Raw genomic sequence first — 23,206 nt, 5'->3', positions numbered from 1 at the left:
ACAACTACATGCTTTTCTATCTTTGCCGTCTCCATGAGAACTGAATGACAGATGTGTGATGACCAGACTTTGAAAGAAGTGACATGATCATGATTGATCACTGATCGTTACGTGTATGTTATTTACTCAGTGATTTGTGGACTGAAAAACTAGCCATGAAATTTGTACTTTATGCAGTTACTCATAATTAATATACCATGCTAACTGATGTTTGAAATGTGTTGTTGAAGGACAGGTATTATTTACCTACTATTATAATTGAAATTCATGTTTATCAGAACTTTGAAAAGCAAGGAGTGCCTGTTTTAGGATCAGCTTTGATTCTTCAGGGGCAGTTTTCTCATCTGGCTTTTCTCTCTAAAGCTGCTGTTTTCCCTATATTTCTGGGAATCTTGCATTTCTTTTATTTATAATTAAGCATTAAAATTAAATTTTTCTTTCTAGGAACAGGTTTGGATTTTCTCTGTCCTTATGTAGATATACCAGGTTCTCTTATGTGTCCTCCTCCGACATTAGGATTTGCATGGACTTCCCTTTCGGGTACACCTGTAGGAAGCTATATGGAGGATCCCTCACAACAGACACCATGAAAATACTAAAATGAAGAGCAACAGTCCCCACACTTGAGACTTAGCCCTTCCCAGGGTTTTTTCAACTTATAAATGGGCACAGCTTCCTTTAACCATGGTGAGGCTGGGTCTTGTGGCACAGGCTACCTGGCATAGGTATTTCATTAACACACTGCAAAATCTTAATGTGAGCCCCTGTTTTCAGCCTCCTTCTAACTCCTACATTCTGCACCAGACTTACCCCCACCTAGATAGAGCTGCCAGAGCCCCAGGAAAAGCAGTTCCCACCACCACAACCCAATCTGAGCACATTCTCGGGTGTGGCCTCCTTCGCTCTGTTTCATCTTTCACCAGGCCTTCCACAACTTTTGAATTCCAGACAGTTGTTGAAATCACAAGTCTGTATCCATTCTCTTTGTTACTGATTTATTCCTTGGTTTTCCTCTGCAAGAATTTCAGTGAGGTCTCCAGGCAGAGAGAAAGCAAATATCATTACTGAGTCTGCAATTCTAGGCTGAGATTTAATTGATTCTTAAAGTTTCTCAAGTGTCTCTTTTATGTAGGTAACTCCTCTAGGACCCTTCTCATTATGAAGAGAGGGAGGGTAGCACAGTGCTTAAGGGTAGAGGCTCCTGAGCCAGACTATGTGGATTTCAAATTTGACTCTGCTCTGTCTCAGCTGAGACTTTGCCTATGTTACTTACAATCTTGTACCTCAGTTTTCTCATCTATAAAATAATGCCTCATGGAATTGCTTGAAGAGTAAATGAGCTAATATTTTTAATGTTACCAAGGACAGTGCTTGGCAGAGAGTACGAGCTATGTAAGTATTTGAAAATGAGGCTGGGCCAGGTGGCTCACGTCTGTAATCCCAGCACTTTGGGAGGCCAAGGCAGGTAGATCACTTGAGGTCAGGAGTTCGAGACCAACCTGGCCAACATGGCGAAACCCCATCTCTAGCAAAAATACAAAAATTAGTCAGGCATAGTGGTGCATGCCTGTAATCCCAGTAACTTGGGAGGCTGAGGCAGGAGAATCTCTTGAACACAGGCCGGAGGTTGCAGTGAGCTGAGTTTGCACCACTGCACTCCAGCCTGGGTGACAAGAAGAAAACTCTGTCTCAAAAAGAAAAAAAGAAAAAAAAAAGAAAATCAATGAATTTGAACTTAAAAACAAAATGTATCTGAAAATGCAATGCCTTGAATTTCTTGTCTTGCTCATATCTGGTACAGCATTCACTGAACACAAGAAGGTTACATTTTTTCTTTCTGCTTAGAAATCAACCTGGGATGACTGCTTTTGCAGTTAAGTAGGTGGTTAATAAAAACTAAATTTTTCTCTATTTGAATAACTATGTGTATCCCTGATAAGACACTCAGGCACCTTGGTACCCACTGAAATGAATTCACCATAAGTCCAACTAATAGAAGCGAGAGAAACAATCTGGCAGAGAAACACTCAATGAAATAAATTCCAAACAGCTGTTTCCTTTTATTTTTATTAATCATTGCATTCTCACGCTATTTCAGCGACAGTCTGGGGAAAGTGAGAGCTCTACCTATTTAAGTTCAACAAAAAGCCCATCATAAAATATTTAGCACAAGACATAGTTCTAACAAAACTGCAATTAAAAAAAGAACTGTGCATTGTTTTCCTATAAGTGATTTGTCAGATGTTTTAAAATTATATATTTCTTATTATTTGTTCACTTAAGATTTATCACTTTGTATATTAATGAAGACTCGAGTGTTTTCATCTCCAAGAGTCACACTGTGAGCTTGAATCTTTTTCAAAGACAAATCCATTCAGCTTTGCTTTAAAGAAAATAAGGGAAAACTCACAGGAGCAAAAAGCATTTTGTCTCTTAAAACTGAGGAAAGAGGCCGGGCATGGTGGCTCACGCCTGTATTCCCAGCACTTTGGGAGGCTGAGATGGGTGGATTACCTGAGGTCGGGAGTTCAAGGCCAGCCTGTCCAACATGGTGAAACCCTGTCTCTACTAAAAATACAAAAATTAGCTGGGCGTGTTGGCGGGGGCCTGTAATCCTAGCTACTCGGAAGGCTGAGGCAGGAGAATCATTTGAACCTGAGAGGTGGATGTTATAGTGAGCTGAGATCACACCACTGCACTCTAGCCTGGGTGACAGAGCAAGACTCTGTCTCAGAAAAAAAAAAAAAAAAAAAATGAGGGAAGAGAAATAAACCAGTGCTATAAAAGCTGTGAGCCTGATTTATCACAGTTCAGTTACCACAATATCAGAAAATAATCTTGACAAGCACAAGTTCTTTAAAGATTCTTCTTTTTTTCTTTCAAAACAATCTCAAATTTACATAAAAGCTGAAAGAACAGTACACAGAACATTTTTCTCAGCCATTATGTATAAGTTGCTAACATGATGCTCCATCGTCCCAAACACTTCAACATATATTTTTACAGAAACATGTATTCTCCGTTCCAATCCTAATGCAAACATAAAAATTAGGAATATTACAATGACACATTGCATCTAGTCCTCCTTATTCAATTTCACCAATTGTCTTTGACTTGCCTTTAGAGTGCAAGGATCCAGATGAGAATCAAGCATCACACTGAGTTAACAGGTCTCTTTAGTCTCATTTGGCTCAGAAGAGCTCTTCCGCCTGCCTTTGATTTTCCTGGCCTTGACACTTTAGGAGACGACAAAGCACTGTCCCACTTGGACCCCTTCCTAGTACCACTCAGGCTCTAGCCCCTCACTCAAGGCTGACTCTTTGTCCCCTTTTCCCATATAGGCAGACTTTTACCCACTGGGGCACCAGCAGCCTGCACCTGGGAGCCCCTTCCACAGATATCCACTTGGGCCAGCTCAGGCTCTGACACTGCAGCAGGGCCACTGCGGCTCCCTACTGCCCTGTAAGGACGGTCAAATGCAGAGGCTGAATTGCTGACAGAGGGAAGGGAAGGGGAAGAAAAAGAAAAGGAAAAGGGGCTGGGCATGGTGGCTCAGGCCTGTAATGCCAGCACTTTGGGATTTGGAGGAATGGACTAGTAGTTGCAATAATCATAAAAGGACTCCTGTGGGAACGGACAGTTTGCCATTACAGAATATAAATCCACATTTCAGAATCTTTTACTACTTTAAATGTATTTATACAATAATTTAATGATTTCATTTAGTTTGAACAAGGTTGATAGAATATCACTTTTGTGTACACATGTATGTTTAAGACATGTGAATTCTGTGTGTGCTTTTAGTCAACCATGACTTTTTTTTTTTGAGACAAGGTCTTGCTGGGAGGCCCAGGCTGGTGGATCACTTGAGGCCAGGAATTCCAGATCAGCCTGGACAACATGGCGAAACCCTATCTCTACTAAACATACAACAATTAGCTAGGCATAGTGGCATGCGCTTATAATTCCAGCTAATCTGGAGGCTGAGGCATGAGAATCTCTTGAACCCAGGAGGTGGAGGTTGAAGTGAGCCGAGATCATGCCACTGTACTCCAGCGTGGATGACAGAGCGAGACCCTGTCTCAAAAAGAAAAGTCATGATTGACTATGATTATTAAAAACACAGAAGCCGCATACCTTAAACGTGTGTGTACACAAAAATTATATTCTCTCTACTTTGTTCGAACTGAAATGAAATCAGTAAATTATTGTATACATACATTTAAAGTAGCAAGAGATTCTGAAATGTGGATTTATATTGTGCGATGGCAAACTGTTAGTTCCCACAGGAGTTCCTTTGTGATTATTGCAACTACTAGTCCACTCCTCCAGAGCCTCCTGCCTGGGCTGTTGCAATGGCTTCTTTGCTGGTCTTCCTGCTTTCACCCTTGCCCCCATCCCCAGGCTCATTCTGTGTTTTCAGTGGAGGCTAAACTTATCTTTCACATATTTAAATCAGATCATAAAACTTTTCTGTTTAAACTTCTGTAATAGAGACTTCTAGTTTCTGCTCACAATATACAGAACTAGAAAGGGAATCACCTTCACCTGAACGAACTGCAAGTTTGTGACTTTTCTTGAACCCATAGGGGAGTTGAGGTTGGTTTGTTGTTGGTTTTTGTTTTTGTTTTTGAGATGGAATCTTGCTCTGTCGCCCAGGCTGGAGTGCAATGGTGTGATCTCAGCTCACTGCAACCTCTGCTTCCCCAGTTCAAGCAATTCTCATGCCTCAGCCTCTTGAGTAGCTGGGATTACAGGCGATCACTATCACGCTAATTCTTGTATTTTTAGTGGAGACAGGGTTTCACCATGTTGACCAGGCTGGTCTTGAACTCCTGACCTCAAGCGATCTGCCCGCCTTGGCCTCCCAAAGTTCTGGGATTATAAGCATGAGCCACCACATCCAACCATGCTGTTGTTGTTTTGAGATAAAGTCTCACTCTGTTGCTCAGGTGGGAGTGCAGTGGCATGACCTCAGCTCACAAAGCCTCTGCCTCCTGAGTTCAAGCAATTCTCCTGCCTCAGCCTCCTGAGTAGCTGGGACCACAGGTGTGTGCCACCACACCCGGCTAAGTTTTGTATTTTTAGTAGAGATGGGGTTTTGTTATGTTGCCAGGCTGGTCTCCAACTCCTGGCCTCACGTGATTTGCCTGTCTTGGCCTCCCAAAGTACTGGGATTACAGGTGTGAGCCACCACGCCTTGCCAAGCTGAGATCTTAAGGCAACCAACTAGCTTGAAATCTAGGGAGAGATGGGGGCCTGCTGAGAGACAAAATGCAATCATTTGCTTCCCTAGGCCAGATGCAGTTGCTAAGACAAATTAAATATTTTTCATTCTTTGTAATTTCTAAGTTTCCTCTGTATTTTGTAATGTTTACTATGTAATCATAGAGTAATTTGTATAGGTCAAGTTATAAGCAAGTTCAGTGTCATGAGTTTAATGTAAATCATCTGAATAGTCAATAGTTAAATACATAAACACCTCAATTAGGGGATATTGCATTCTGAAAAATAATTTTTCAGACAAAGTTTAATCCCATAATTTCCAAAGCTTTGTTTTTATCAGTTCCCAGTGGAACGCTTCTGAAATGTGCTATACTTTTCCCTGCTTTGTTAAATAGAGTATACTAATAATTACGTGTGTATAGGCTAGCGGATCCTCTGAACTTTCACTGCTGCACTGTGCTTGAAGACCATCGTGTCCTTAAGGGCCACTGCACCAGGAGAAGCCCTTGAATTCATTTAAAGATATGCTAATCTAGATATTATTTTCTTACTTCAGGAAAACCTCTAAAGGCCATCTTCTGTAATGACATAATGCCTAGCGGATTATCCTAGCTCTCAAATGGAATGGAGCAGTAGAGCAAGTAGGAGTGGAGTGGACTAGAACCCGTGGAGGTCCCTGGTCAGCCTTGAGGACAAGGCTGCCCTTCCAAGGCTTTGAGGGCATATCTGGGGCTGCACAGCCACTCAACTCAGGAGAGTGTTCACGACCATCCAGGCCCAGCCATAGGCTTTCTTAGTATTCTTTTTTTTTTTGAGACGGAGTTTTGCTCTTGTTGCCCAGGCTGCAGTGCAATGGCACGATCTCGGCTCACCTCAACATCCGCGTCTCAGGTTCAAGCGATTCTCCTGCCTCAGCCTCCCAAGTAGCTAGGACTACAGACATGCGCCACCATGCCCGGCTAATTTTGTATTTTTAGTAGAGATGAGGCCGGGTGTGGTGGCTCACGCCTGTAATCCCAGCACTTTGGGAGGCCGAGGCGGGCGGATCATGAGGTCAGGAGATCGAGACCAATCTAGCTAAAACGGTGAAACCCCTTCTCTACTAAAAATACAAAAAATCAGCCAGGCGTGTTGGTGGGTGCCTGTAGCCCCAGCTACTAGGGAGGCTGAGACAGGAGAATGGAGTGAACTTGGGAGGCGGAGCTTGCAGTGAGCCATGATCGCGCCACTGCACTCCAGCCTGGGAGACAGAGCAAGACTCCGTCTCAAAAAAAAAAAAAAGTAGAGATGGGGTTTCTCCATGTTGGTCAGGCTGGTCTTGAACTCCCAACCTCAGGTGATATGCCTGCCTCAACCTCCCAAAGTGCTAGGATTACAGGCATGAGCCACTGTGCCTGGTCACTTTCTTTGTATTCTGTATGGTACTGTACCTTGAGCTCTTGTTTGACAAAAGGCTTGTAACTTAGGATCTTTGGATCTCTATAAATTGTGGATGGACTTCAGTTAATTCACTTTGAGATTATAGATAAAAATAACTGATTTTACTGCATAGAAGATCCAAAACTTTCACTGGATTCTCAGAGGGAATGAAACGGGCTGAAATGTTACTCTTGTAACTCCTAAAAAAAAGAAGTGATGGCAAAAGCGGCCCTAGTCTTGTGCACTAGGCTTAGTCTGAGCTGAGCATGGGGCATAGCTAAATTCAGAGTGAAATGCAACTGCCCACTATGGAAATAGCCCCTGAGGCTTGTATCACACTCAAATTATAGCACTGTCTACACACATCCTGCACTTTGCTGTTTTTCACTTAATGTATCTTGGGAAAATCTTATTTTTGTGTTTATAGAACTCTTCTTTTTCAGTGATTACCCAGGATTCCATTGTACGATTAGAGCACAATTTATTTATCTGGTACTCTGCAACAGACTGAATGTTTGTGTCCCTCCAAAACCCCTATGTTGAGATCCTAACCCCCAAGGTGATGGTATTATAATGGAGATGAGGCCTTTGGGAGATGATTGGGTCATGAGGGTGTAGTCTTCAGGAATGGAGTTCACACCCTTATTAAAGAGGAGTGGCTCATGCCTGTAATCCCAGCAATTTGGGGCCGCCTCGGCCGAGGCGGGCGGATCACCTGAGGTCAGGAGTTCGAGGCCAGCCTGGGCAACATGACGAAACCCTATCTCTACTAAAAATACAAAGATTAGCCAGGCGTGGTGGCACTCGCCTGTAATCCCAGCTACTCTGGAGGCTGAGGTATGAGAATCGCTTGAACCCTGGAGGTGGAGGTTGTAGCGACCTGAGATCGCACTACTGCACTCCAGCCTGGACAAAGGAGCAAGACTCTGTCTCTGTTAAAAAAAAAAAAAAGACTAAAGGAAGAGAGAGAGAGAGAGAAGAGAAACCTGAAGTTGGAAGGGAGAAAGAAGCCTGAAGTTGGAAGGGAGAGAGAAACCTGAAGTTGGGGAGGCCATCACAGGAGTTCAGGCCAGAGCTGAATGCAACTTGAACTAAAATAGTGGGCGTTGGGATAGAGAAAGCGCTATTACTATGAGATGTTTTCAGAAGTATAATCTACTATATTTGGAAATCAGTTGAATCTGAGGAAGACAGATAAATGAAGAGTGATGCAGGTGTGGGGACCTCGCACAAGGATGATAATGGCGGTACCGAGGATGGACAAGAGGCCCTGGAGGTTTGTGTCGAATAAGATGAGAAGAGGGGCTGAACGAAGCCCTGCAGGACACCAGTCCTGAGAGGAAACAAATGCATAAGTGTAATGGAGAAAAACTAAGGGATTGCGGAATGAGGGAAGCCAAGGGACATATTTCAAGATGAGCAAGGTATCAATTGGGTCAGATAAAGTACAACACAAATAAGAGTCTTACATTTAGCAATAATTTATACAGAGATAATGTCAAAGAGGTCTGGGGATGGGAGGTAGACAGAAGAAGACTGAGAGTGTGAGAAAGTTGAGACAATGGAGAGAAAGTGCACAAAGAAATCCTTTGGAATGTTTGGCTCTCGAGGAGATAAGAGATAGAGCAAGAGGCCGGGCGCGGTGGCTCTCCTATAATTCCAATTACTTGGCAGACTGAGGTGGGAGGATTGCTTGAGCCCAGGACTTCAAGGCCAGCCTGGGCAACATAGCAAGATTCCCATCTCCGAAAGTAAATTAATTAAAAAAAAAAAAAAAAAAGAGGGCAAAAGCTGGAAGGCAACAATGCAAGATTTGTGTTTTTCAGATGAGGTTTTAACTGTTTAAATGCTGATGGGGGGCCGGACACGGTGGCTCACGCCTGTAATCCCAGCAATTTGGGAGGCTGAGATGGGTGGATCATTTGAGGTCAGGAGTTCAAGACTAGTCTGGCCAACATGGTAAAAACTTCTCTACTAAAAATACAAAAATTAGCCAGGTGTGGTGGTGGGCACCTGTAATCCCAGCTACTTGGGAGGCTGAAGCAGAAGAATCACTTGAACCCAGGAAGCAGAGGTTGCTGTGAGCTGAGATCGCACCACTGTACTCCAGCCTGGGCGACACAGTGAGACTCTGTCTCAAAAAAAAAAAAATTGCTGTTGAGAAGGAGGGAGTTGGGAGACAAGAGGTGAACAGCGTGGAGAGTAACGGAGTGAGCCTCCCGAGAATGTGGTGGGGATGGAATCTAAGTTGGCAGGGGGATGAGCTAGGAGAGGAGGGGGATACCACAATCCCTTTCTGGTAGGAGGAATGAGGTAAGGACAAGGCCTGTGGCAGGTCAGTTCACTTGTTTATGCCCAGAGTTCAGAAAGTTCTCCTATGTGATTCTCAGTGTCTCTGTGAATAAGAGAAAGCCTCAGATACTAAATTAGGAGGGGTCTGGTGGGATCTAAGATTGGCAGAGCATGCAAGAAGTTTGAAAAAGCTTGGGGGTGAACAGGAGTGATATAGAACTGATCAGAAAACAGAAGGATTACTGGGATATATGACCTCGTTTTTACCATGGCACCAATATGAGCAACTTTGTTATTTTTTTTCTCCAGTTGCCCTGAGTGATCAAGATTTAGACACAGGGCGGCTGGGTGCAGTGGCTCACGCCTGCAATCCCAGCACTTTGGGAGGCTGAGGTGGGTGAATCACCTGAGGTCAGGAGTTGAAGACCAGCCTGGCCAACATGATGAAACCTCATCTCTACTAAAAATACAAAAATTAGGCAGGCATGATGGCAGCTAATCCCAGCTACTCAGGAGGCTGAGGCAGGAGAATCCCTTGAAATTGGAAGGCAGAGGCTGCATTGAGCCGAGATCATGCTATTGCCCACTGCACTCCAGCCTGGGCAACAGAGTGAAACTCCGTCTCAAAAAAAAAAAAAAAAAAAGATTCAGACACAGGGAAAGCAAATTGTTGTATGAATCCAAGATTGGGGTTTACTACATTATGGCAATGGTGAAAGAAATGACAAGGGAGTGGAGAATGTTACCAATAATATTACCAAGTGATGGACCGTGAAATCAATGAACGAAAGGAAAGATGCCCAACAGAGGCAGATCCTGATAATTATATCCTGGTAGAATGAGAGAGCATTGAAGTACGTGTCGATAATATAGCAGCAGCATTCAAATTGTGATTATATATTTGTAATCAAACATGCAACATGGAGTTTTTGGATCACAAGATCTGGTATTGAAAGACATGGGTTCCAGTTCCTGTTCTTCCCTCAGGTTGGTCCTTCAGCAAATCATTTCACCTCTCTGGGACTCAGATACCTGCTGTATGAAGGTTTAAACTAAATGACCTCAGAAGTCCCTCTCAGCTTTGAAATTCCAGAATTCTATGATTATATTGAAGATAAATCATTTTTCCATGATCCCAAGTGGATGTGATGCCTATTTTCTCTTCTGGCTATAAAACACAATTAGTGGCCAGCACGGTGGCTCATACCTGTAATCCTAGCACTATGGGAGGCCAAGGTGGGTGAATCGCTTGAGTCCAGGAGTTTGAGACCAGCCTGGCCAACATGATGAAACCCTGTCTCTACTAAAAATACAAAAATTAGCCAGGCCTGGTGGTGCACGCCTGTAATTCTCGGGAGACTGAAGCACAGGAATCGCTTGAACCCAGGAGGTGGAGGTTACAGTGAGCTGAGATTGCACCACTGCACTCCAGCCTGGGTAACAGAGACAGACCGTGTCTCAAAAAAGGAAAATAAAAAGAAAAAAACACAATTAATAGGAGTGATGTTATTATGCTCTATGAATAATTACAAGAGGTCTTACTGTTTGAATTCTGACTAGAAAACCGAGAGTATTGGCATTAACAAGTTTAGAGAAGTGTTACAAGTTTTTATTTTAAAGTAGCCATAGCAAAGAGTCTAGTAACATTCAATAAAACAAGTTTTTGGGTTTTTTTTTAGCCTGGGCAAAATAGAGAGGCCTCGACTATAAAAAAAATAAAAACAAAAAATTAGCTGGGCATGGTGGAGCACTCTTGTAGTCCTAGCTATGTGGGAGGCCGAGGTGGGAGGATCCCTTGAGGCTGGGAAGTGGATGTTGCAGTGAACCCAGCTAGTGCCACTGCACTCCAGCCTGAGCCACAGCGAGGCCCTGTCTCAAAAACAAAAAACAACAAACAAACAAAACCAAGAAGGCACTGAAGAAGAAATTAAGCAAAAATTTATACAGAAATTAATCAAGAAGAAATTAAGCAAAAATTTGTATGGTTGTAAACACTGCATAAGGACAGATTTTTTTTTTTTTTTTTGGAAACAAGAGTCTCACTCTGTCACCCAGGCTGGAGTGTAGTTGCGCGATCTTGGCTCACTGCAACCTCTGCCTCCCGGTTTCAAGCAATTCTCCTGCCTCAGCCCCTCGAGTAGCTAGGATTACAGGTGCCCCGCACCAAGCCCTGCTAATTTTTGTATTTTTAGTAGAGACAGGGTTTCACCATGTTGGCCCGGCTGATCTAGAATTCCTGACCTCAGGTGATCCTCCCGCCTCGGCCTCCCAAAGTGCTGGGATTACAGGCATGAGCCACCTCGCCCAGCCAGGACAGAAGTTTTATGTCTTAGAACTAGGAGGTTCCCCAATCCTATATACTATATAGAAGGTGCATACCCCATGACCCTGTCCACAAGCCATTAGGCCATCATTTATACATTCAGGTGAGACTAAAGATACTAACCATTTTATTAGGTTGGTGTAAAAGTAATTGCTGTTTGAGCCCAGGAGTTGATGTTCCCGTGGTATGATCACGCCTGTAAATAGCCACTGCACTCCAGTCGGAGCAACAGACTGAGACCCTCTCTCTAAAAAAAAAAAGAAAAGAAAAATAATCATAAAAATGAGAAAATACATTTACAGTACTTGATCTAAGTTTACCTTGTCTGTTTATAAGATGAATTGTCTGTCTAAAATGGCCTACAACTGCAGCTGTAGACCTCAATCTATGGTACATATCAAGCAATTCAGCTTTTTCTTGTAATATCATCACTTTTGTCTGCTTCCTGGGATCATTTACATCATCACTAGTGGCATTTTGTATGGGTCCCATGGTGTTATTCAAGGCTTACAGTTTTGCACTAAACAGGATAAAAAATACAAGAGAACCACGAGAGATCACTTTTTACTGCTGCATGCAATTTACTGGAGAGACTGCTCATGGGAAGACGATTAGCGGGACAGGGCATTTTAAGTGGATACTCACACACTTGAGCTCAATGCAATAGCAACAGAAGGTTGTTTGAAATTATTAGAATAGTACAGCATGTACTGTAGTTAATTTTATGTATTTATGATTTAATACAGTATCTGTACATTTGTTTACATTTCTCTCAACTGTAAATGGTGCCGTGTATGGTCTGTAAGCGTATGCATGTAAGTTTTGATAGATTTTTATAATAGATTTGTGTATATTTTATGGTAGCAAATAATAAAATTGAATAGTATCTACATGCGTTTTATGCATTCATGACATACCTATGTTTTTCTTAAATTTTTTTTTTTTTTGAGATGGAGTCTCACTCTATTGTAACCTTGGCTCACTGCAACCTCTGCTTCCCAGGTTCAAGCGATTCTTCTGCCTCAGTCTCCTGAATAGTTGGGATTACAGGCGTGCACCACCACGCCTGGCTAATTTTTGTATTTTTAGTAGAGATGGGGTTTCACCCTGTTGATCAGATTGGTCTCGAACTCCTGACCTCGTGATCTGCCCACCTTGGCCTCCCTAAGTGCTGGGATTACAGGCGTGAGCCACTGTGCCTGGCAGTTTTTCTTAATTTTTTGATATTTCTAGGCTATGAGGTTCATCTTTGAGTTTTTCAAATTTTCACAAATTTCAAAATAATTTTCATATATATATGAAAATTATCTCTCTCTTTCTAAATATATACATATATACACATATATCTAGATATATACAGAGAGAAAGAAAGAGAGAGAAAGAGAAAGAAAAAAGAAAGAAAGAAAGAAAGAAAAAAGAAAGAAAGAAAGAAGAAAGGAAGGAAGGAAGAGAGAGAGAAGAAAAAGAAAAAGAAAGAAAGAAAGAAAGAAAGAAAGAAAGAAAGAAAGAAAGAAAGAAAGAAAGAAAGAAAGAAAGAAAGAAAGAAAGAAAGAAAGAAAGAAAGAAAGAAAGAAAGAAAGAAAGAAAGAAAGAAAGAAAGAAAGAAAGAAAGGCGGACAGCCAGCCACAGTGGCTCATGCCTGTAATCCCAGCACTTTGGGAGGCTGAGGCGGGCAGATCACGAGGTCAGGAATTTGAGACCAGCCTGGCCAACATGGTGAAACCCTGTCTCTACTGAAAATACAAAACTTAGCCGGGCATGGTGGTGGGTGCCTGTAATCCCAGCTGCTCGGGAGGCTGAGGCAGGAGAATTGCTTGAACTCAGAAGTCAGAGGTTGCAGTGAGCCAAGATAGTGCCACTGCACTCCAGTCTGGGTGACAAGATCGAGACTCCATCTCAAAAAAAAAAAAAAAAAAAAAGGGAAAGAAAGAAAGGAATGAGAAAGAGACGCAGTGTGTCGTTATGTTGCCCAGACTGGTCTAGAATTTCTGGCCTCAAGCAATCCCCCTGCCTTGGCCTCCGAAGTAGCTGGGGTTACAGGCACACACCAGTACACTGGCAAGCAATATATTTTGGACCTTTGCAGTGTAAACCTGTGTTGTTCAAGGGTCAACTGTATGTGACGGAAATGTCCACAGAAATGTATGACTTATGGCGGTTCTTGGCTTAATTGGCTTAAGATGGTTCTCTCTTGTGTGATTCTGGGAGTGACTGGTGAGGCTAATCTTGGACTCTCGGATATCCTTTTCTCTATAAGGACCCTGGAAAAAGCTCTACCTTCCTTAATTGAATGTAAACATTCTATTGTTCGTCAATCCATCCTATAAAGCTGATTTGGTCAAAACAAAGCAGAGCATAAGAGCATGCCTGCTATGAGCCCGCAGCCCATATTGATAAATGGTTAGCTTTTCTCATCCCTTCTTTATTATTCCACTTTTACTTCAAAAAATAAAATAAAAGTCTTTTCATTGCCACGTCAGCTCTTCCCTTCTTAAAAAAAAAAAGAAAAGAAAAAGGACCAGGGGCAGTGGCTCACACCTGTATTCCCAGCACTTTTGGAACCAATGCAGGAGGACTGCTTGAACGCAGGAGTTCAAGACCAGCCTGGGCAACATAGCGAGACCCTGTCTCTGTGAAAAAAATATAAAAATTAGCTGGGCATGGTAGCTCACACTCATGGTCCCAGTTACTTGGGAGGCTGAAGCTGGAGCCTGAGTCTGGGAGGTGGGCGCTGCAGTGAGCTCTGATTGCACCACTGCACTCCAGCCTGGGCAACAGAGAGAAACCCTGTTTTTAAAGAAAAATAAAAATTAACAGTTAAAAAAATGGAAAAACTATTTTTTTCTTTAATTTGATAGAACATAGATAAGTTCTCATCATAAATCACTTAGCATAGTTCCTGACATAGGGCGGATGAACTGCACCTGTTGATTTCTATCCCCTTCCCTAGAAAAGATTAGAACAAAACCCAACCTTCTTGCTTTCTGGCTCTGCTGATTCCTCTTGAAAGAAGGTTCATCTGATTTTGTCAGGAGCCCTTCTCTCTAGGCCTTCTCATGGCTCTGGGGCACCCATGGGCTGCACCCATCTCAGCCCAGATTGAGTTTTCCACACTTTCAGATGTCGGGGCGGGAGCCTGTCATTGGCTGAGCCTGGCCTCTGGCCTGTCTGTCAAAGCGCTCTTCAGATGATACCACTCTCTCCTCTTCAGCCTCTTCTGCCCCGTCATGGACTTAATCCTGAGGAAGAATTTTCCTCCCACTCTCTTCACTCAGGACAAGTCTTTCAAAAAGATGCTTTGTTTGATGAGAATGTAAGTTGTTATGCGATTTCGGGGGGATACAGACAAACCCAACTTTGCACTGGTGTTTTATTCCTCCGCCCAACACACTCACTTCATGTAACCTGATGGTGGCTTTCAGTGCCTCTGTCACCTTTGCGAAATCCTTAGGCCAGGATGGAGTTTGCTGTGCCTGGACATCACTCTTTTCTTTCCTTCCTCATGCCAGGCTGGGAGGGAGATCTTTGAAAAGACAGAGAGTAGAGTTGTCCAAGTTATGCTGAGAGAATCCTAGAAGTCTTCTAGAGGCTCCCTTCTGAAGAACATGCAAGACCCCTTCTGCTCTGACCCTGCAAGGCAGCCAGCTGTCAACATGACTGGGGGGCTTTTGCAACCATGAGGGTAGGGTTGCCAGAACCGTGATGAAATCTGAGGGCCACAGGGACCCAGGAAAGGACAGGTGAACCCCCAAGTAATTTTTCCCTAAAAATGAAGCAAAAAGTCTGTGCACCCTATGATTTCATGTCTGCAAAATTTTAGAAAAGGCAAAAATATGGCACGGAAGATAGAGGGACGGTTGCCTGGAGTGGGATGAGGGTGGAAGGTGGAAAGAAACAGGGAGGAACTCTTTGGGATGATGGAAACATTGTACATATTGAACATAGTCGCAGTGACATGATGGCACAGACAAGTCAAAATATCGGATTGTGCATGTAATCAATAATAGAAAGCGAAAATGCCCTCACGTGAAAACAGCTGGGAGAGCCATGGGGAGCAAACAGAACTGCCTGTCTGTAATTCCCTCCCTGCATCTCCTGGGCTGTGGATTCCTTTGTTGGAAATTCATGGTCCAATGTCCTGGATTTGACCAAAGAGAAGAAGCCTCACTCAGTGGAGCCAATTGCTTTGCTTATTTTTTTTCTTTCTCCCTTGAGGCTCCCAGGGTGCTGTGGAGGGTGTCTACAATACACTGTAGTAACAAAATCAATCTGGAATTGAGGTCATCTTTCTCCTCCTTCTCGCTGGATCTGCCCAAGAACCAAGGGAATCAGACCAACACCCCAGCTCCATTTCCCGCATTCTCTAAATAGGGTGCTCAGGCTTTCCTTCTCTTGTGCCGTTTTGCTGGGATCGCAGACTACGGTGTCCTGTGCTGGGACTCTCTGGCCCCTCCCTGGGAGTGGGGTTTTAGACCAGCTCTCAAGGTCCCCTCTCCCTCTCCACCCATCCTGTTTCTTTGAAATGTCTCTAGTTCCTCAGCCCCCAGAATTCACTCACAGCACTATCTACCTTTCTATGTTTTTATTAAACCCAGGGATTCAGGATTGGTATAACATTTATTAGAACACATGTAGATCATTGCACAATTTAATTTCAACTTTGAAGAGATTCCTGAGGGGGATGTTTTTTTCCCTGAAAATTTAATAACATAACCCTGGGTAAGGAATCTGCCCGAGCAGTCAGTGGAATGTGTGCACACCTGTAGGGAGGCACACTCCAGACCTCATTCCATTATAAATCTCTGGGACCTCAACCCACCTACCTGTGGCACTGAAAGTCATCACAACGCTGTAATGTTTTTAATCTACCCCATTCTTAAGGGACAGCTTTATAACTTCAGTTATGTGTGACATTTTGTAAAACCAGTGAACAATTTCTGAAATTATTGTTCAACAAACATCAAAATGGTGAGTTTCATTATAACTGAAATCACACTTCATTCATAAGGAAACACTTTTGCTGTCTATAATTTTTACTTATTTTTAAATTGACTTACAAGTTGATTTATAAAAGGATATGACCATATGTCCTTTCATAAATATCCTTATAATTTTTTTTTTCTTTTTTTTGAGACAGGGTCTGGCTCTGTCACCCAGGCTGGATCACACTAGTGGTGTGATCTTGTCTCACTGGGTGGGATTTTGGCTCACTCCGCCTCTGGGGCTCAATTGATCCTCCCACCTAAGCCTCCCAAGTAGCTGGGACTACAGGCACATGCCACTACACTTGGCTAATTTTTGTATTTTCTGTAGAGGTGAGGTTTCCCCATGTTGCCCAAGTTGGTTTCTGAGCTCCAGTGATCCACCCACCTTGGCCTCCCAAAATGCTGGGATTGTAAGCATGAACCACTGCTCTTGACCCTTATAAACATTTTGTAAAGAAAATTCCACTAAATGCACCTCACCTTCTGATGTTGAGAGAGAAGGGAGGTGTACTCGTTGAAAGCTCACTGTCTCAGGGGACACAAAGGGACAGCCCAGGTCCACTGGACCTTTTCTCTGTTGACTCAGAATTTGGGCACTACAGAGCAGCAGTCACTATGTCAGGAGTTTGTGACTATTTCATCATTTTTGTTCCTCTATGATAAGAAATCTTTAAAGTAGAAAGGGCCTTGTATTCATCTTTGGAGAGAGCAAGAAGCGGGAGCTGAGGAGAATCCTGTTTCAGAGGCCAAAAGCCCAAAGCCTGAACTCAGCGGTGGCACCATTGAGAGGAATTCATTCTTGGGTATCCCCAGTGCATTCTGCAAAGAAGAGAGGAGATGACAGGGAGCTGCCTGGGCATAAGGCGCAGGTGAGCAGTAGAAAGTGCTCCCCACGCCATGGCCTGAGGGTGCTTGGTTGCCTTGTGGGAAACAGGGGAGGTCATATTTCACTTGGCTGGAGCCCCACCTGACAAAATATGCCTACTGGTTGCTGTATTAGTCAGAGTCCTTCAAAGAAACAGAACCAATAAGGTGTGTATATAAATACACACACACACCCCCACACACGTTTATTCTGGGAATTGTCTCGCACGGTTATGAAGCCGAGAAGTCCCATGACCTGCCGTCTGCAGCCGTAGGTGTTCTGAGGTTTCTGGTTTCAGTCTCGGACTCTGAAGACCCAAGAACCAGGAGCTCCATATGTGAGGGCAGGAGGAGATGGATGTCCCAGCTCAAGAAGAGAAAGCCAATGCGCCTTCCTCTGCCTTTTGCTCTGTTCGGGCCCCCAGCAGATCGGTGGCCCACCCATGCTGTGAGGGGAGCTTCTTCACTCAGCCTTCTCCATTCGAGTGCCAGCCTTTCTAAAGCTCCTCACAGACACACCCAGAAATATGGTTTTCCCCACGATCTGAGCTTCCCTCAGCCCAGTCAAGTGGACACAGAAAGTTAACCAGCTCAGTCCTTCTCTTGTCCACTTCTTACCATCTCCTTAAACCATACTTCATCTCCAAATAAAGACAGTAACAAGGTCATACTTGGGTCTAACATGATGCAACTCCACTGTGTACCAGGAGAAACACACTAACTCCTTCCTAGGAGGAGGAGGCAAAGTCCTAGAGTGATGTTTACTCTTCTCCTGATATTTCATAAATTAAATGCTATGACATAAAATTAACAATACTTAAATATTGACATAAAGTCAATACATTTATTTATTTATTTATTTATTTATTTATTTATTTATTTTTGAGACAGAGTCTCGCTCTGTCACCCAGGCTGGAGTGCAGTGGTGCAATCTCAGCTCACTGCAACCTCCGTCCCCTCGTCCCCCAGGTTCAAGTGATTCTCCTGCTTCAGCCTCCTGAGTAGCTGGGATTACAGGTGCCGCCACCATGCCCTGCTAATTTTTGTATTTTTAGTAGAGACAGCGTTTCACCGTGTTTTTCAGGCTGATCTCGAACTCCTGACCTCGTGATCCGCCCACCTCGGCCTCCTAAAGTGTTGGGATTACAGGCGTGATCCACCATACCCGGCCTTAATTTTTTTTTTTAATTGAGACAGAGTCTCACTCTGTCATCCAGCCTGGAGTACAGTGGCGTGATCTCAGTGTCATGATCTCAGCTCACCGCAACCTCTGCCTGCCGGATTGAACAAATTCTCCTGCCTCAGCATCTCAAGTAGCTGGGATTACAGGTGAGCACCACGATGGCTGGCTAAGTTTTGTATTTTTAGTAGAGAAGAGGTTTTGCCATATTGGTCAGGCTGGTCTCGAACTCCTGACCTCAGGTGATCCACCCACCTTGGTGTCCCAAAGTGCTGGGATTACAGGTGTGAGCCACTGTGCCTGGCCTAAAGTCACTGCATCTTATGTTACATGATAAGAGAACAAGAGAGGAAAGAAATAATCTATGTACACAGACACACAAACATATAACAAAATAAGGAAGACATACTCATGACAATTATAGCTTAGCATTACTCACTTGCAAGTATCTTTATCATCACTTTCTTAGATATGAAATTTACAATCTTTTTTGAGTGCCTGTTCTGTGTCAGGCCCTGTGTTAAATATCTTCACATGCACTGGCCCCTGAGTATGGCCTTCTGAGGTAGATGGTTTTATCCCCACTTTAGAGATGGGGTGTAACCAACAAAATGCAGTAACAACAAATGTCACCTCTGCCCTTGGTGGACGGTGATTGGAGAGTCCCACGGAGCCCACGCGTCACTGCAGGGAGCCCTGTGCTGTGCCCCTTGGGCTCGCTGCTGCATCTCATCATGGCCTGGCAGCTCTCCTGGTTCTTTGCTGGCTCTGCTGTCTGGTGAGGAGATTAATTCTGTCTTCCTCACCAAGGACCCACTCACTGTTCTTAGTAAGCACAACTTGGCACAGCAAAATGCCACTCCCCACAGGCCTTTCTTCTTGAAGTCCCGACCAGTACACTTCGTTGTTTTCTATTTCTGCGGGACTTGGCTGTGGACTCTGTCTCCATCTCACAACATTTTTCCTTTCCGTCCTGTACACCTTTCCCAGCCCAGAAAAACTGCCTCTCCGTTGCATGCATCGGAGGCTTGTTTCATTCTCTTCTCCACGTGCCAACACTCTTGACACCAACAGGTCTCAAGGTTTGGAAACCCTGAAATCAGTGGAAACCATCAGAGTACAGAGCATTTACAACACTGCTTCCACAGAAACGCACCTTCGCCCATGCTTTTATTAGCCTGATAACACGCAAATAGTCCCTGTCTTTTCTTTACCGTGTCCTGGACTTTGAGGAAAAAAAGCAAACTCTTTATACTTATAAAACCTGTGTTACTGTAAAACAAAAGTTCTCTATCTTCGGTCATCATAAAACCCAGGCTCTAGTCTCCTTCTGGGGCCTAGTGGGTCAGTCTCGGGAGTGTTTCTTGTACCTGGGGCAGTTGTGAGCTCTGTCAGGTATTGGCTCCAGCTTATACCTGGACCTGCTTTAGCTCAGGAGGGAGAGCAGCGTGATCAAGTGTTCATAGTTGTTCTGATGTGTTCATGTTGTGAAAAGGAAAATGTTTCTGGAAGGACTTAAAAGAATTGTGCCCCGGGAGAAGTTGGTAGGAGGAAGCCCTTAGATCTGTGTCCCTGGGGACTTGTCCGGAGCATTGGTACGAACAGGGCCTTCTGCCCGATAGCTCTGTTGCAGGTCACCTGTGTCCTGTGTGTAGCCTTTTTAGTAGTTTTACCTGTCGTTTGCACTGTTTAGAGCCTTGTGGTAAAAGATTTGTCAATTGCTTCTTGGTTTGTGCAGATTCCTAGTGCATGTCAGAGACATTGCCCAGCCAGACAACTGACTTTCCCAGTCAGAGGCATCACTTTCTCAGATGGCTTCACTTTTTGTTCATTTCTATCACCAGGAAGACTATTCAGCTTTCTCTTTATATATCAGGGAAAACTAGCTTTGTTTATACCATCTGGTAAATGTCACCATGAATAAGACAAGACCTGGAGAACGAAGAGTCACTCATCTGGCACTGTGGACAGTGGAAAGGCACCTGGCTCAGGGGTGCCTCTTTGCAGTCCTGATTTCAGGGTGGATCTGGGTGGGGTGGGAGTCACCCTGAACGGGGAGAGTGAGTTGCAAGCTCCAGGTAAGAAGGGGTTCAGGGCAAGGGCATAGTTGGAGAGGAAAAATTTCCAGTAATCATCATGTTTGTCTGTCAAATCAACTTTGTCCAAATTCTTGTACTGTGGTAATACTTAGTCACCCTATTGTGCTGATGAACACTAGAAATTACTCCTTCCATATCAATAGATTTTTGTACCCTTTAACCAACTCCTCTTCCTCCACTTCCCCACTATCCTTCACCATTCTATTCACCACGTCCATGACATTGTTTTCTTATTAACCCCACGTACAAGTGAGAACATGTGATATTTGTCTTCCTGTGCCTGGCTTATTTCACTTAACATGGTGTCCTCCAGTTTCATCCATGTTGCTGAAAATGACAGAATTTCATTGTTATGGCTGAATAATATTTCATTGTGCACATGTACCACGTTTTCATTATCCATTCATCTGTTGATGGATACTTAAGTTGCTTCCATATCTTGGCTACTGTGAATAGTGCTGCAATAAACATGGGAGTGCAGACATCTCTTTGATACATGGATTTCCTTTCTTTGGGGTATATACCTAGCAGTGGGATTGCTGGATCCTATGGTAACTCTATTTTTAGTTTTTTGAGGAACCTTCATACTGTTTTCCATCGTGGTTGTATTAACTTACATTTCCATCAGGGTACAAGGCTTCCCTTTTCTCTGCATCCTTGCCAGCATTTATTACTTTTTTTTTTTTTTTTGATAATACCATTCTAACTGGGGTGAAATGATATCTTATTGTGATTTTGATTTGCATTTCACTGGTGATTAGTGGAGCATTTTTTCATATACCTACTGGCCATTTGTATGTCTTTTTTTTTTTTTTGAGACAGAGTCTCACTCTGTCACCCAGGCTGGAGTGCAATGGCACGATCTCAGCTCACTGTAACCTCTGCTTCCTGGGTTCAAGTGATTCTCTTGCCTCAGCCTCCTGAGTAGCTGGGATTTCAGGCACGCACCACCACGCCCAGCTAATTTTTAGTAGAGACAGGGTTTCACCATGTTGGTCCGGCTGGTCTTGAATTCCTGACTTTGTGATCCGCCCGCCTCAGCCTCCCAAAGTGCTGGGATTACAGGTGTGAGCCACTGCGCACGGCCTGTATGTCTTCTTTGGAAAATGTCTGTTCAAATCTTTTGCCCATTTTAAAATTAGATTATTTGTTTCTTTGCTATTGAGTTGAGTTCCTTACATATTCTGCTTATCAATCCTTTGTTGGATGGGTAGGTAGTTTGCAAACATTTTCTCCCATTCTGTGGGTTGCCTCTTCACCTTGTTCATTGTTTCCTTTGTTGTACAGAATCTTTTTAGCTTGATGTGATCTCATTTGTCAATGTTTGCTTTGGTCACCTGTGCTTTTGAGGTCTTACTCAATAAATCTTTGCACAGACCCATGTACTGAAGAGTTTCTCCAATTTTTTTTCAGTAGTTTCATAGTTTCAGCTCTTACATTTAAGTCTTGAATCTATTTTCATTTGGTTTTTGTATATAGTGAGAGTTCGGGGGTCTCATTTCATTCTTCTGCATATGGATATCCAGTTTCATCGACACTGTTTGTTGAAGATACTGTCCTTTCCCCAACATATATTCTTGGTGCCTTTGTCAAAAATGAGTTGGCTGTAAAGGTGTGGATTTATTTCTGTGTTCTCTGTTTGGTTCCATTGGTATATGTGTCTGTTTTTATGCCAGTTTCATGTTGTTTTGATTACTCTAGATTTGCAGCATATCTTGAAGTCAAGTAATGTGATGTCTCCAGTTTTTCATTTTTCTTAGGATTGCTTTGGCTAGCTGGAATCTTGTGATCCTGTGGATTTTAGGATTTTTTTTCTATTTCCAGGAAGAATGTAATTGGTATTTTGATAGGGATTGCATTAAATCTGTAGACCGTTTTAGGTAGTATAAACATTTAAACAATATTAATTCTTGCAATTCATGAGCATGGGATACTTTTCCATCTTTCTGTGTTGTCTTCAACTTGTTTCATCAATGTTTTTCTAACTTTCATTGTAGAGATCTTTCACTTCTTTGACTAAGTTTATCCCTAGGTATTTTATTTTATTTTAAAGGAGTTTCACTCTTGTTGCCCAGGTTGGAGTGCAATGGCATGATCTTGGCTCACCACAACCTCTGTCTCTTGGGTTCAAGCGATTCTCCTGCCTCAGCTTCCCGAGTAGCTGGGACTGCAGGCGTCTGCCACCATGCCCGGCTAATTTTTTGTATTTTTAGTAGAGATAGGGTTTCACCAAGTTGACCAGGATGGTCTCCAACTCCCGACCTCAGGTGATCCGCTGACCTCAGCCTCCCAAAGTGCTGGGATTACAGGCGTGAACCATTAAGCCTGGCTAGGCATTTTATTTTTTTGTAGCTATTGTAAATTGGATTGTTTTCTCAATTTCTTTTTCAGATTACTGGCTGTTGGCATATAGAAATGCTACTGATTTTTGTATGTTAACTGAATAGTTTTAATATTTCCAGGGCAAAGATGTCAGCTAATAGCACAAATTATTAGCAGACACATGTCATTATTTAAATTGGGCAGTAGTTTTCTTGCTTTCAGGAAAACTTTTTAAAGCTTCAATCTAAAATAAATTATTATGTGAAGAGCCAAACCAAAACACCTAGAATAACCTGGACACATTGCTAGCAATGCCTTTAGGCTCTCTACCAACTATTAGTGAAATCTGGAAAAAAAAATAAACCAATAACAATAAAAAAACTTATTTGAAGATGATTTCCTACACATGGGTACACCTCTTAGTCCAAAGTGTGATGGAGATAATCTCTCTCTATTTTTTTTTTTTTTTTTTGACACGGAGTCTTGCTCTGTCGC

The sequence above is a fragment of the Rhinopithecus roxellana genome, chromosome 9 (assembly GCF_007565055.1).
Source record: "Rhinopithecus roxellana isolate Shanxi Qingling chromosome 9, ASM756505v1, whole genome shotgun sequence".
In the NCBI taxonomy this organism is placed as follows: domain Eukaryota; kingdom Metazoa; phylum Chordata; class Mammalia; order Primates; family Cercopithecidae; genus Rhinopithecus; species Rhinopithecus roxellana.
The sequence above is the reverse complement of the archived record's forward strand: the minus strand, read 5'-3'. Positions refer to the sequence as shown.